We start from the raw sequence: 13,761 nt of genomic DNA, 5'->3' as shown, positions 1-13,761 counted from the left end.
CACCAGGGAGGGCCCAGCTTTTCAATTTTAATCCAGCTCTTCAATTTTAATTTCATCTCCTTATTACTTACCATTTATATTACCAAGTAGGTAAGCTTTACATTCTTTCTTACAATTAAATCCCCAGTTTTTCTGTTATTTTAATTGAAAGTTCAATGAATAACAAAATGTTTACAATATTTTGAATCCATAAATTTTACTTCCTGCCCAGCCAAATTATGAGGAGGAACACTTCTTTTTAGATTCAATGCTATAATTGATTTCCTATTCAAAGAAAACATTCCTACAACCAAGAAACATTCTCCTTTTCTCTACTGCAGCAGTTTTTTTTACTGTCTTCTCATTAAATATGAGAATATTTAAAATATTTAAAAGTTCATTAAATTTGTCATTCTGTTCAATCACTTGAATCTGTTGTTGTTCCTAAGATCGTCATTGGGAAACTTCTGACCCCTTATTTCAATCTCCATACTGGTCTGGTTACCCTACAGGCCTCAGAAAACTACCACTTAGGCATTGTTTAATACTGTCCTGGTTAAGTTTTATATTTCTGCTTTCTCAAGTCAACCCTCTTTCTTGGTTTACTTATACCACTTCCTTGAGTAACTATTTAAAAACTAGTGAGCATCATAAAGACCAATGGAAGAGAATATAACCCCCAAATAAATGATTTTTAATTTAAGGTGCACAGATCAGTTAAGGTAGGCAAAGACAAACTTTTTAACCAGTGGATTTAGAGATACTGGATATCCACATGCCAAAGAATGAAGTTCTACCCTTACTTTATACCATAATCAAAAATTAACTCACAATGGATCAATAACTTAAACTTAAGAACTAAGACTAAAAAATTGTTAGACAGAAAACATATTAAAAAACCTTCATCCTGTAAGGTTGGACAATAATTTCTTGGGTAAGACAATATGACACAGGAACTCAAAGAACAGATAAATTAGACTTTAACACAATAAAAGCTATTATAAACTAAACCAAATCAAACAAAAAGCACAAAAAGTAATCTGTGTTGGAAAGGATGTAGAAAAATTGGAATTTTTAAGCACTGATGTGAAAATGTGAAGTAGTGTAGTTGCTGTGAACAGCAAGGAAGTTCCTCCAATAATTACGCAAAGGGCTACCACATGGTCTAGAAATCCTACTTCTGGGTATATATACATAAGAATTGAAAGCAAGGAATCTATATTTGTATACAAGTATTTGTATACAAATCTCCATAGCAGCATTATTCACAGAAATGAGAAGGTAGAAACAACTAAATGTTGATAAAAGGGTAAGTAAATTTTGATATACACATATAATGGAATATTGTTCAAACATATATGAAGGAAAAAGATTTGATACAAGTAACCACATGGATGGACTTCAAAAACATTATGCTAAATGAATTAGTTAGAAAACAAAATGTTAAAAAATGTGTGATTTCTCTTGTAAGGCGCCTAGAACAGTTGCTTGCAGAGATAGAAAATAGATGAGAAGTTAGCATGGGGTAGGGGGTCATTAGTTGTTATTTTTAGTATATAGAATTTCAGTTTGTGATGATTATAAAGTTTAGGAAATGAATAGTGATGATGGTTGTACAAAATTAGATAATTTTAATGGCATTCAGCCGTATAGTTTTCAATGTTTAAAATAATAAAGTTTATTTTATATATATATATATATATATATATATATATATTAACACAATAAAAGTATGAGGGCCCTCCCTGGTGGCGCAGCGGGTTAAAGCACTGCACTGAGAAGCTAAAGCCACTTCCGCAGAGAACTTACGCAGAGAAGCTAAAGCCACTTCCGCATGAGTTCGATTCCGCCTGCCCCGGAGGAGACCACATGGCTCTGCAGACCTCTCCTGACCTGCCCACTGCTCCCCTCAGCAGTGTACTTTGTCTGTCTTCCTGTTCTGCTCCCCACTCTGTCTCTGGTGAAGCCTCTCACTGCCCCTGAGCCTCTGGCCTGTACCCCAGTTCTGTATGCTCAAATAAATAAAAAAAATCTTAAAAAAAAGTATGAAAAATGAAGTACGCTATTTAAAAAGTTCTAATGATGACTTAGAATAAGATATTTTGAGCCCTTGATAAATATAATAATTTCTTTAACTATCCCTTAGATTTTATAGATATTAAGTCAAGTACAGGATTTTAGATTGAAAATAGTTTTTATCCAGGAATGACTGTCAGTCAAGAGGTCACATGAGAGCTTGATTCTTGTTTCATTTCTCTTAAAAACCCTTAGGAATTTAGCATTCATTCTTCCCCCACACCCTGCCCCTCTTTTTAACAGGTATTCTTAAAGAAACCCATACTTACGTAATGCCTAAGAAATTCAGGATGTCCTTTTCTCTCATACTGACAACTACAGGTAATAAATATTTCCACTCTAACTTATTTAGAACTTTAGTTTGTTAAGAAATCTGAGGATTGTTAGGATTTTTAAAAATAACTCATTCTTTAAAACTTGAATTCTGCAACTAATGGATCATGTACATCATATTACACTGAGAGGATCTTCCATATCCTCATTAATAAGGGACATGAATCTTATGAGGGTGCTTGTTTCTTTATCTGCTTTTGTAACTTAGAAAATGTGGTTTACTGCTTATCATTCTAATATTCTAAGCATTAAACATAAAGACAAAAAGCCCTTTTTGAGCTAATTTTATCAAGGAAGGCTGCTAAATATCTTGATACTAAAATTTTAATTGAAAGTGATTATATGTTTTGTGTTGTCACTGCTCAAATTTTAATGGGAAAATTGTCAACCCAGAGACTTAAATACAAGCCAGAAATAATTAAAATACACAATAAAGGCAAGATTTTTGAGTAAACTTTGTCCATGTTCTTCTGTTCTGAGTTTATTTTCCATGAAAAGAATGTTAGTGATAATTTAGTTGAGTTGTCCTCTAAATACACTAGGTAATACAAAACAATACAAATAGAATAGAATACAATACAATACAATTCATTAATTTCTTTCTGATACCATTATTATGTAACTGATTGTTACCAAAGAAACCTAATGTTTTCTGCAACCAGAAAGTCAATGATAAATATCCCCTAAATGATATCAAGATGATAAATAATATTATCGATTATTACTTGCTCCTTAATTCTGTTTATAATTGGTAGATAATTTTAGGTGGCTGGTTTCTGAAGTAGAATTACATTATTTTTGTTCTTGAAAGCCATAGACGATTTAGGACATAGCTTCGCACTCAACATCCCAGCACATAGCCCGCTAAAGTGCTGCTATGAACTGTTCCCATATCTGAATATAGAAATATAGGCAATGTTTCCATATGAGGGTTTTGTTGCTGCCATTCCCTGGTTGGTCCTTAGGGCTCAAAGCAAAATGCATGCCTTTGTTTTGCAACATTCTATTGAATTTTCTGCCTACTAGATTTAGTTTAACTTGATATAATGCTATTACTTTTTCCACTAGTCAATATTGTCTTATACATTTAGTAAATCATCAAATTACATTATTTTGTTTTATGGAATTTTATCCTGCTTTTGAAATCTGACAGCACCGAGGCCCTAAGGAGAAAAGGACAGCTAACAAGTGATGGGCCCATCTTGCAAGCACCACTGTCTTTGCTACTATTACTTTCTTTGTAGCTTCAGCCCTGCTTTAAAATTGGAGTCCACCAGGCTTTTACTTTAGTGTTAAAATCCCATTTCACCAAAAACACAGAACTGCATCTTAATTTTCTATGTGGGAAGTTTAAACCACCTGATATATCTCATTAAATCTAACTCCAAAAATACTATAATCTATGACACAGGTCACATATCATTTTTAATATATTACTTCCATGTAGTAATTTACATCTTACTAACTATATTTCATATATTTAATCTCATTCCATCCTCAAAAATCTAAGAAAAGTGAATATTAGCTTTTTATTTTACAACTGAATGAGTAAGCTCAGAGATGTAACGGGATTTGCCTGGAATCAAACAGCTTTTCATTATCAAGGCCAAGATATTAGCCCAGTCCTCTAAGATCATGCCCACGCCTTTGCAACTATCTAGCACTTAGTCTTCTTTCCTTCTGGTTATTTTCCACAAACTGCAAATGGGGTAAATGAAAAAGAGATCAACAGTTCATATTATTCTCAAGATTCTACTGGAATATAAAATAGTATGTTTATTTTAAATACTACCCTTTCTTAAAATAAATTAGTAGCAGATAATATGCTATATTTAGGAAAGGACAAGAGTTGTTCTACCTATAGTAGTGAAAGAAGCCTTCAGGCAATGAATAGGATTCTAGATTTCTGATTGTTAGGGAAGGAAGGAGAGGACATTTCAAGATAACAGGTGCAGCTGAAGGATGGAACTAGGAGGGGTCAAGTTTTTAGAGGGATAGTGTGTATTCCACTATAGGAATAAGTGTGGGTAACAAAGTTAGAAACATTATGTATAATTAAATCACCAAAGGTTTGTCCATTAGTTTAAAAGTTGCGCATTTATTTCAAAGATGAGAAGAAATCAATGTAAAACCCAGGTGTGAGTGGCTGATAGAAGTGTTTTGAGTGCTTTGGGAAGGTAAAAGTAGGAGGACTCATAGTGGAGAAAACTGTAGGAAAGAGGCAAGACATGAAGCAGTGTGTGTGTGTGTGAGAGAGAGGGTGAGAGAGAGGAGCGTGGGGAGAGGAGGAGAGAGAGAGTGCTGTCACTCATAGTCATGTGATCAAGAGGAGGCACTATTTCAGATGAATTCATTTGAGGTAATGTCAGAATGTTCAAGTGGAAGCAGCCAATAGGCAGATGGAAATGTAACACTAATTTGAGGATTAAAAAAACATGGCTTTGGGAATCACGTGTATGTAGATTAAAGTCCTAAGATCAGTGAAGGTCATCAAGGGGGAAATGAATGTCTGGAAGAAGAACATAGTCTGCCCTGATTTTGGCTTTCCTAAGTTTTTCATATCCATGCAGCTTTCAAAAGGGTAACACAAGACAAAGGGGTAACAATTACATTATTCAAATTTAAAAGTATGTAAAACATTACATATTTAGCTTCTCCAACTATTCCTCTAGCTCTAAGAAAAATAAAGTTATTCATAAACTGTAGCAGAGTGAGGGAAACAGGAAACAAAATCACAGAGTGGAAATAAAACACTGAAAACATTGTTAAATTCACAAATTTCTACAGGAAAAAGTTGAAGTACTATTTCACACTGAAATAGTCAAGTGACTTTTCTCTTAAACATAAGACTTATTAGAGGTTAATTCTACAATTTGTGAATAATTATAGGATATAGCAATAGGTAGTCCATATATTTAATAAGTTCAGTGTTTATTACTTATTATAACTGTTATTTCAATATACAATTTGCCTTATTTAAATGATCAAAGATAATTAACACATTTCTTAGGTGCTTATTGCATTAGCAAGTATTGTCATGAAAAACACATTTTCTTTTGCTTGAGAGTATGAGAGAATTAGCTCTTTATCATGAACAAGTTATTTTCTTTAAGTATCTTTTCTTTTGTTCTGTTTTGTTTTAAGGAGGGACTAACTGTACTTGATACTTTGGGAAGAACAATACAGTCTTCCATAGTTTGTAAAAATGAGTGTTTTTAAAAATGAGAGGTTTGTTTACTTTTAGTCTTATTCTTCTATTGTACTTAATTGAAAGTCACTGACTACAATCTCAATATGACCTCCCTCTGTACTCATATCATCATTCTTTAGCTACAGGACTGCTTGCTCTATCCTTATCATTCACTCCAGTAGTATAATTTTAATGTTCCTCTTCTTATTTTCCTCTTTCATCTTGTTGAATAACTCTTTTCAAATTCTCTTCTAATTTGATCATATTATTTTGGTAATAAAGTTCACAGAATAGACCATAATTTTCCAGGTCAAATTTTTTTGCCTTTTTTTTTTAAAAAAAATAACAGTTTATTTTTACATCTATTCCATCTCAGTTGTAGTCTCCATGGGCATCCCATCACTAAATCACTCCTGTGCCATCACCATAGTCCAGTGCACTTCCCTCTCCCCACTGTTTTTGATCCCATTCCCCACTCCACCCCCATAAAATGTCTCTATATAGTTGTTCATTATTATTATTATTATTTTCTCACCTTTTCTAGGTCAAATTTTAACAGAATCATCTAAACATCAACCATCAAATGGATATGCTAGGAATATTTAATAACTCTGTGACCCTTACAATAATATCTATGGGCTCTTAAATTTCATGCTTCAGAATGTAAACTACAGTGTTTGTAAAGAGACAGAAAAGTGTTCCTTCCTTCCTCTGCATTTATCATTTAATTAATTCAATTTATCCACTCTCCTTTTTTGCTAACTCTTTTACTTATTGATTGATTGCATTAATTTCCAGCTCTATAGCTATTGGTAAGTGCCACTAGCGATAGACAAAATTGCAGAAGCCAATAACGTCACATTGTATTGAATGTCTTGTGCCTGGAAACTCTCTTGAGCTTGTAGTTGTTAATAGGTAAATTTCATTTAATATATTCTATAGAAACACAATCTTCTTCAAACAATAATATTAAGACATCCTATATAATGCCCTTCAAATTTTCAGATGAACTTCATGAAAAATATTGAACTTAAAGATTACACATCATAATATGACGATTAAAAATGTGTTAAATAATATAATGCTTGGTAAGGAATATAAGATTTCTTTAATGTCAGTTGCTATCAAATGTAGTTGTCACAACTTTTGCTTTTTACAATTCCAAGACCATGAACAGAATGACATACTTCCCTTTGTGTGAGTTCTAACTAATCACTTCCACCTGGGACCAGTGATACCACTAATGTCAGGGGCTGGCTACGGAGGTAAACACAAGTAAAGAAAGAGGGAATAAGAGAAATCCTGTAATGTAAATGAGAGTTCACCCCCGACTTTAATTAGCTTTATCCACAGGATTGTGGGGAGATTTTGTTGCTATTATCTGGGGAAATGACTTTTCCTTCTACACTCACTTTTCTATGTGGTGGCGAGAGATAGGATAAAATGAGTCATGGTTAACTTAAAGCTCATGAACACTGACTTCTGTGATGATGTTCATGTCTCTGTCAGAGCAGCGCCACATGCAGAAACATTGCTTGAGCAGTGTGGGGATTTCTTTGACAGCAGGAGCAGAAAGTCCAATTAGTTAAACTCATTTAATTAGACTCATTTAACAGGCTGAATTTCCATGCTGGAGTCCCCTTTTCATTATTTGATTATCTCTATGAGAATGTGACTAGTGAAATCAAATATAAAAGATGACAGATTCTAAAATCTGGGGTAAGAAATAGCTGTTTCAAAACTTTGATTTCCCTATTTTAAATTGCAGTCAAAATCACTTGCTCTTATGCTCTAAAATATGTAACTGTGTTTGTTGAAACAAGTCTTTGTTCCTTTTAACTGAAAATGGTTAGATTAATAAGTGGAACCAAGTACCTAAAATGCACACTATATACATATATACAAACACCTAAAATGCCCCAGATATCTTATTTGAAATATAATAGTGAATATATGTCCAATTAGCATATATATACTCTATGAGTTAAAAACTTGTAAGTAAGCAACCTGAACATTGGCTTTGTTGAAAAAATAGTGAACTTTCATTTCTGTAGTATATTTTAAATAAAATGTGTTTATTTCAGATTTGTATATCTTTTTGTAAGTGTTTATCAATGAATAGTTAGGTCTATTCTTCTGTAATACTAAATGCTCTTCAACAACTATTATTTTCAGTTCTTGATATTAGTTTAGGACTCTTTTTAAAAACTCTGATTTTATTTTGTTTTACCAAAGCATATTTTGCTTAGAACAAAACATTAAAGCATAATATTAACAAATAGTCTGAAGAACAATTGTCAGGTTATGGATTCTTTAAATGATCAATATTTACTTGCTACCGCATGAAGGCTTTGAAGGTACAAGAGTTCCAACTCCAAGAAAGGCCAAGAAATATGGCAGCATTACTTTTTTTGTCATTCTGAGAAGTGATAGCCCTTTTGGAAGTCTGTCTCTCTATCTAATGTACTGTCAGCACAGGCTGACATTCTCAGAAGGGAACAAAGACACTGTTAGAGTATCTGACACAATTTAATCCTAATTGCTTCATTGAGTCCTGCGTCTACTTGGAAATTTCTCAGAAAAGATCATGGGTATTAATTTAATTTTGCTTGTTCATGGCTGTGATCTTGACTTTTGACAGATAGGTCCTTCCCTGAACAGGAGGGACATGCTATATCATTATACCCACTTTTTGTTTATAATGATGTGACATCTGGCACTGGGAATAGTGCCCTTGTTGTTGCTAGGCAGGTCCTTTCACTTGAGACTGGCACCCTTCTTCCACTATTGGAGATTATTCTGTTTCCTACTTGTCCAGATCATTCTAAGCAGCTAATTTTATTATTCTTTTTCTAAAGATTTATTTATTTAATGCATACAGAACTGGGGTACAGGTCAGAGGTGCAGGGGTGGTGAGAGGCTTCATCAGTAACAGAGTGGGGAGCAGAACAGGCAGACTGCTGAGGGGAGCAGCAGGCAAGACAGGAGAAGTCTGCTGTGCTATGTGGATCACTTCTGGGGCTGGGGTGGAACTCACACCGAAGTGACTGCTTCTAGCTTGCAGTGCTGCATCCTATCCCATTGCACCACCAGGAAGGGTCATTTTATTATTCTAAGAGCCCCAGAAATTTTCTTTTACTATGCTGGCAGCATGTTCACAATCTATAGTTGTTTAATCCTCCCGAGTACATCATGAATTGATACCCTCCCTAGAAAAACCTTCATCCTAGTCCACCACAACATGCCTCATCACAATTGTGTCCAGTTTTATTACATATAATCTCAGACAGATTCCATGCAGAAAACTAGAGAGTAAAATGGGCTGATCAGCATCAATCTACCAGTTGGGATGAAGCATGGTGACCTGAGACAAGCAGTCGGGGGCGGGGGGGTGGTTCTTAGTTATAACCTTTTGCTCAGTTCCTGGTATACAATTTAGATTCTGGTAGGAATCTTTTAACCATGAAGTAGAATGGACCTGGGGGTTCCCATGACTACTGACCCTTTACTTACTCCTTGGTACGCAACCACACAATTCACTTCTTGGTATGTAGCTATGTCATATCTGACCATGTACTGCTGCCAATGCAAACCCACTCAGAACCTTGTAGAAACTGAAAGTAGATACAAGTCCATGACTTCCTGCAAACCTTCCTACAGCCTTTGGATGCTAATGCACTGAGTCAGCACTGCTGACTCAATAAACCTGCTTTTTTGTTAGCCCTGGTGTCCATGTTTCCTTTGTGCCATATAAGAGGAAAAACAAAAGATGCATGTCCTACCTCCATCCTTGAGGGACAGTGGCAAATTCTTGTCTTATCTTTAGGGAGATTGTGTATGGCAAGTCCCACGTTGATCTTAACCTGTTTGCCATAAGAAATTAAAAATATATTTTATTCACTATTTCCCAGATGATCTTGAGACAACTTAATGAAACAGGCAGAAAGATGTTACTTAATATGGGCTGAGGTAGAGGAAATATAGCATAAAATTTTAAGATCAAACTGTGTTAGGTTAAATTCTAATCTTACAGTGTGATATTGCGAGAATAACTTAAATTCTCTCTAGTTCAGATACTTTATTGACTAGAATTTATTGACTAGACTAATAACAATAGAATTTAATCTCTCAAAACAATTATAAGGATTAAATGAACTAATTCCTATAAAGAATGGACATTCATGCCTGACATGTGGGTAACATCTTGGTGATAATTGTCTGTATTTACACAACACAAATACATAACAGAAATGGGACGCAGGTCTGATTGAATCCAACCCTTGTTAAGTCATTTTTTGGAGTAACAAAAACTTCAGATTCCAAAGTAGCATATTTTTGAAATTTCCAGTTCACTGGCCCAGAAATTCTTCATTCACAACCCCATATACTCCAAGGAACAAACTAGTTTTTTTTTAGACACGAATGGTAACTGAAAGTAACTCTAGATATGCAACACAGTACAGGATCCCTGCTTTTCAAAATTTTGTGTTATGTCACTTCATTTTTACAAAATACCTCTATTGGTATATATTTTGGTTAACTGAAAGAAACCCAAAAAGAATGTTTGCCTTTTCAGAAAAGCAAAAAGCAAAATAATATTCAGCATTTGTTTTGTAGCAGTCATTCTAGAGGCATCGTACACCCCCAAGCCTGCCATGAGAGTGGCCCTGCCAAGCCCTTTCAAAGGGACAATTTTATTCCCCTTTCATCCCTGCTTGTGTTGTATTTTAGTGTGGTTTTCGGTGTGATGCAATATGTGACATGATTTGATAGGTTATTTTTGGGGTCTGAAAAATTCTCCAAAATTTTCCATGTAAATTAATGGTAATTGCTTTTTTAAAAATTTTAGGTCATTTTCACTTAGGAGAGCTTTCATAGGAACACTGTACTTTCTAGCAGGGGCAACTGCACTTAGATTAGTGCTACTATATGCAGAAAAATGTGTTTAAGCATTTGAAATTTTTCAAAATGTTCATCTTCAGTATAGAAATTGTGAAAAAAAATTACAAATAGGTCGGTCTGGAGCTTATCTCTTACTTTAAATCTTCAAAGGACAGCCAAATCGGTCTCAACTAAATTCAAAAGAATCAATGAGATAGTACTTATCTCTTCAATGAAGAACACACAGACAGCTCATTTATTTTTCAAGCTTTCACGGCAATGTGGGAGTGTAGGATTTCAGTGACTGCTAGGATTCTGTGAGTTGTTCTAAATTTCCTCAGCTTTTCTATATTTCTACTCAGAAGGGCAAAACAAGGCACACAGAAGGGCAAAACAAGATATAAGAAACTGATAAATTCTAATCACTCCTTTATGACAATATGTTGTGTATGGCAATAAAACACCATAGTAATATGTGCCCATGTTAAGAAAGAATGTTGTCCTGATATGCATATATTTGGTTTCTTATTAAAAATTTAAAGTAGCATCTTTATGGTTATGGTACTAATGTTTAAAAAAGATTAATATCCACCCCTATTAATATAATTTCATCAAGACTCACAGTAAATTTAAAAGCACTGAAATCAAAAACAAAGGAATATTTCCATAAGAATCAACAAAGGTTTAAAAACAAAGATGACTTAAGGAGAAATGTGAAATGTGACTTTTCAGCTAGATCATTTCATCTTTCCTTTGGATAACAAATGAAAAAACAAAATTATATATACTAAGGCAGTGGAACCACATGGTGATAATTAACTTTGTAACCATCTAGAATTCAAGCTGTGCATATGGAGAACTCAGTTACTCAAACAATTTGTATACTATGGGTAATTCTTCATAACTCATTTGGGCTATGAGTAATTTAGTTCACAGAATTAGATTTTATTTCCAAAGACTGTTTTTCTGCATGCTTACAGACATGCCCCTGGCATAATGGATAGCCTACTCCTATCTCTCAACTTCCTAGAAATGAAAATATCAACGTGTCTTACCCAACACATAATTTGTTCTCTTGACTACTGAATACTTAGGAAAATGGTTCAGATTTCTAATTTCTTTAAACAAATACTTATCAAATAATTGAACTCTTACTGAAGTGATTACGAATGTTGATTTAGGGCTAGTAAAGTATGGGGGAGTTTCACCACCCCTAAAATTTATGAAAGTTCATACCACTTAGTTTAGAAATGATTCTAAGGCATCCTTTCTAAACATAAGATATTTATGTTTCATTCTTTTAACAAATATCTGTTGCCTGAGAAAAGCTACAAATGTTTCTTGGATGAATATGTAACTATATTCCTTTGGATATAAGCAATGTAAGGAATGCAAATTAATAAAGAGATGTGGGATCTACTCTGGAGAAATTTATTTTAAATGGTAAGAGGTGGGGTGCATATATCTTTGATTTAGTGTTATTTTCTATCCTTCAGATAAATTGCAACATTATTCACAGTAGCTAAGAAGCTGAGGTATATGTGCACAATGGAATACTACTCACCCATAAAAAATTAAAAATCCTATCATTGGCACCAACTGGGATGAAAGTGGAGGGTATTATGCTTAGGAGAGTCTGACAGATCAAATACCCCTTCACTCAAATGGTATGGATAGATAGACAACTGTATTTAAAAAAAAAAAAGACTTTTAATTTGAACGAACAAAATAGTAGTACCAAAAGGGAAAGAAGGTGAGTAAATCAAGTAAAAGGAGTCAACTGTAGAGAGAAGACTGGAAATCGAAATTCTGGTATTAAACATTATGTAGTATATACAGATGTTGATTTATATAGCTGTGCACTTGAAAACTATATAAAGTTGTAAACCAAAGTTCATTCATTTAAAAAGTAAACTGGTAAGATGTACACAAGTACATATATTTTATAATGTGTGAGGTGACATGTGTCTTTTAAGAGATTGCTCGATACCCTGCCATGGACATCAGGGAAGGGGTCAACAAGGAGGCGGAGTTTGAAAAATGGTCTTGAAGTGCTGGAATGATTGTGCATGAGACCTAGAGAGGAGTAGGAGAGACTGCATTACACAGTGGCACAGAGGTTCACAGACTTACCTACTGTTTGGGAGGAAAGCTAGGGGACATTTGTGAACAGGGAAATGATAGGTCAGTGTTGTGATTGGGGAAGAGTAACCTGTATCCAGCATGTAAGTTCATGGGAAGGTGGGAAAGACTGGAGGCATGGCCTGGACATCCTGAAGGTCGTTGGTAAAGTGGGGCTTGGAAACAGGTCACAGGTGGCAAGTTAAGGATGGGAGTTACTCCTTCCTAAAGAGCAGAGGACCAGGGGCAGGTCCTGGGTAGAGGATAATGGCATCTAAAGGTCTCATTTCTCTATTAAGCATCCAGCCTCATGTTGGGTACCTCAAAACAACAAAACAAAACAAACAACCACTACATGGTGAGGCCCATGGGAGTAGGGCACCCTAATAACAGGCCAGCAATCACAGGACACAATAAGGCTAAAGAGCAAGGATTAAGTGAGAATTATTTACAACTGAACATATTTGGAGCTTCTTCGATATCACCTTTGTAGGTCTGAGGAAATTAGGGACTGTCCTGCCTTACACTGTCAAGCGGTGTTTTTTTTTTTTCCTTCTTTTTTTTTTTTTAAAGGTGTTTCAAGCTACTTTGTTTCCTGCAAGCTCCTGCAACTGTGCTGGCTGGTTCCACCTGGTGCCTGTTAAAGAGCACACGGGTGAGGAAGCTGAGGAGCCCAGTACTGTGATTCAAATCCATCCTGTCTTTACCTTGCCGTGAATGTGGGGAAGGGTCCTGCGTCCATCCCGCGTTCTGGCCCAGGAGGAACTTGGCACAGTTCTCCAGATGGCAGGAGAGCAGCAAAGGAAAAGAAAGCCAGAGTACGAATAGCGCCCCCTTGGGAAACCAGAGTTCAGGCTGCCACCGACCCGGCATTTCTCTGAAACCCGGGAAAGCGCGGTTTCTGCGACTGGCGAAGGCCCGCGAGCGGAGCTGGAGGTGCGCGGAAGAAAGTCAGATCCTATCTGCGCCTCTGGTCACCCCGCATTATCCCTCAGGGCAAATACTCCGGCTCCACCACTCCGGAACGACTTCTCCTCGCCCTGGCTGCCCAGGGTCCCTCAGCGGCCCCGGGGTCCGGGTGGTGTGGCGGAGGGCGGGAGGCGAGCCCCTCAGCTGGAAGCCGAGGGCCCGGGGAATCCCGCGAAGCCAGTGGAGCGCGTCCCGGCGGGGCGCCCGGGGCT

The sequence above is a fragment of the Condylura cristata genome, unplaced genomic scaffold (assembly GCF_000260355.1).
Source record: "Condylura cristata isolate star-nosed mole 26May11 unplaced genomic scaffold, ConCri1.0 scaffold00009, whole genome shotgun sequence".
NCBI lineage: Eukaryota > Metazoa > Chordata > Mammalia > Eulipotyphla > Talpidae > Condylura > Condylura cristata.
Note: the sequence above shows the minus strand (reverse complement) of the source record.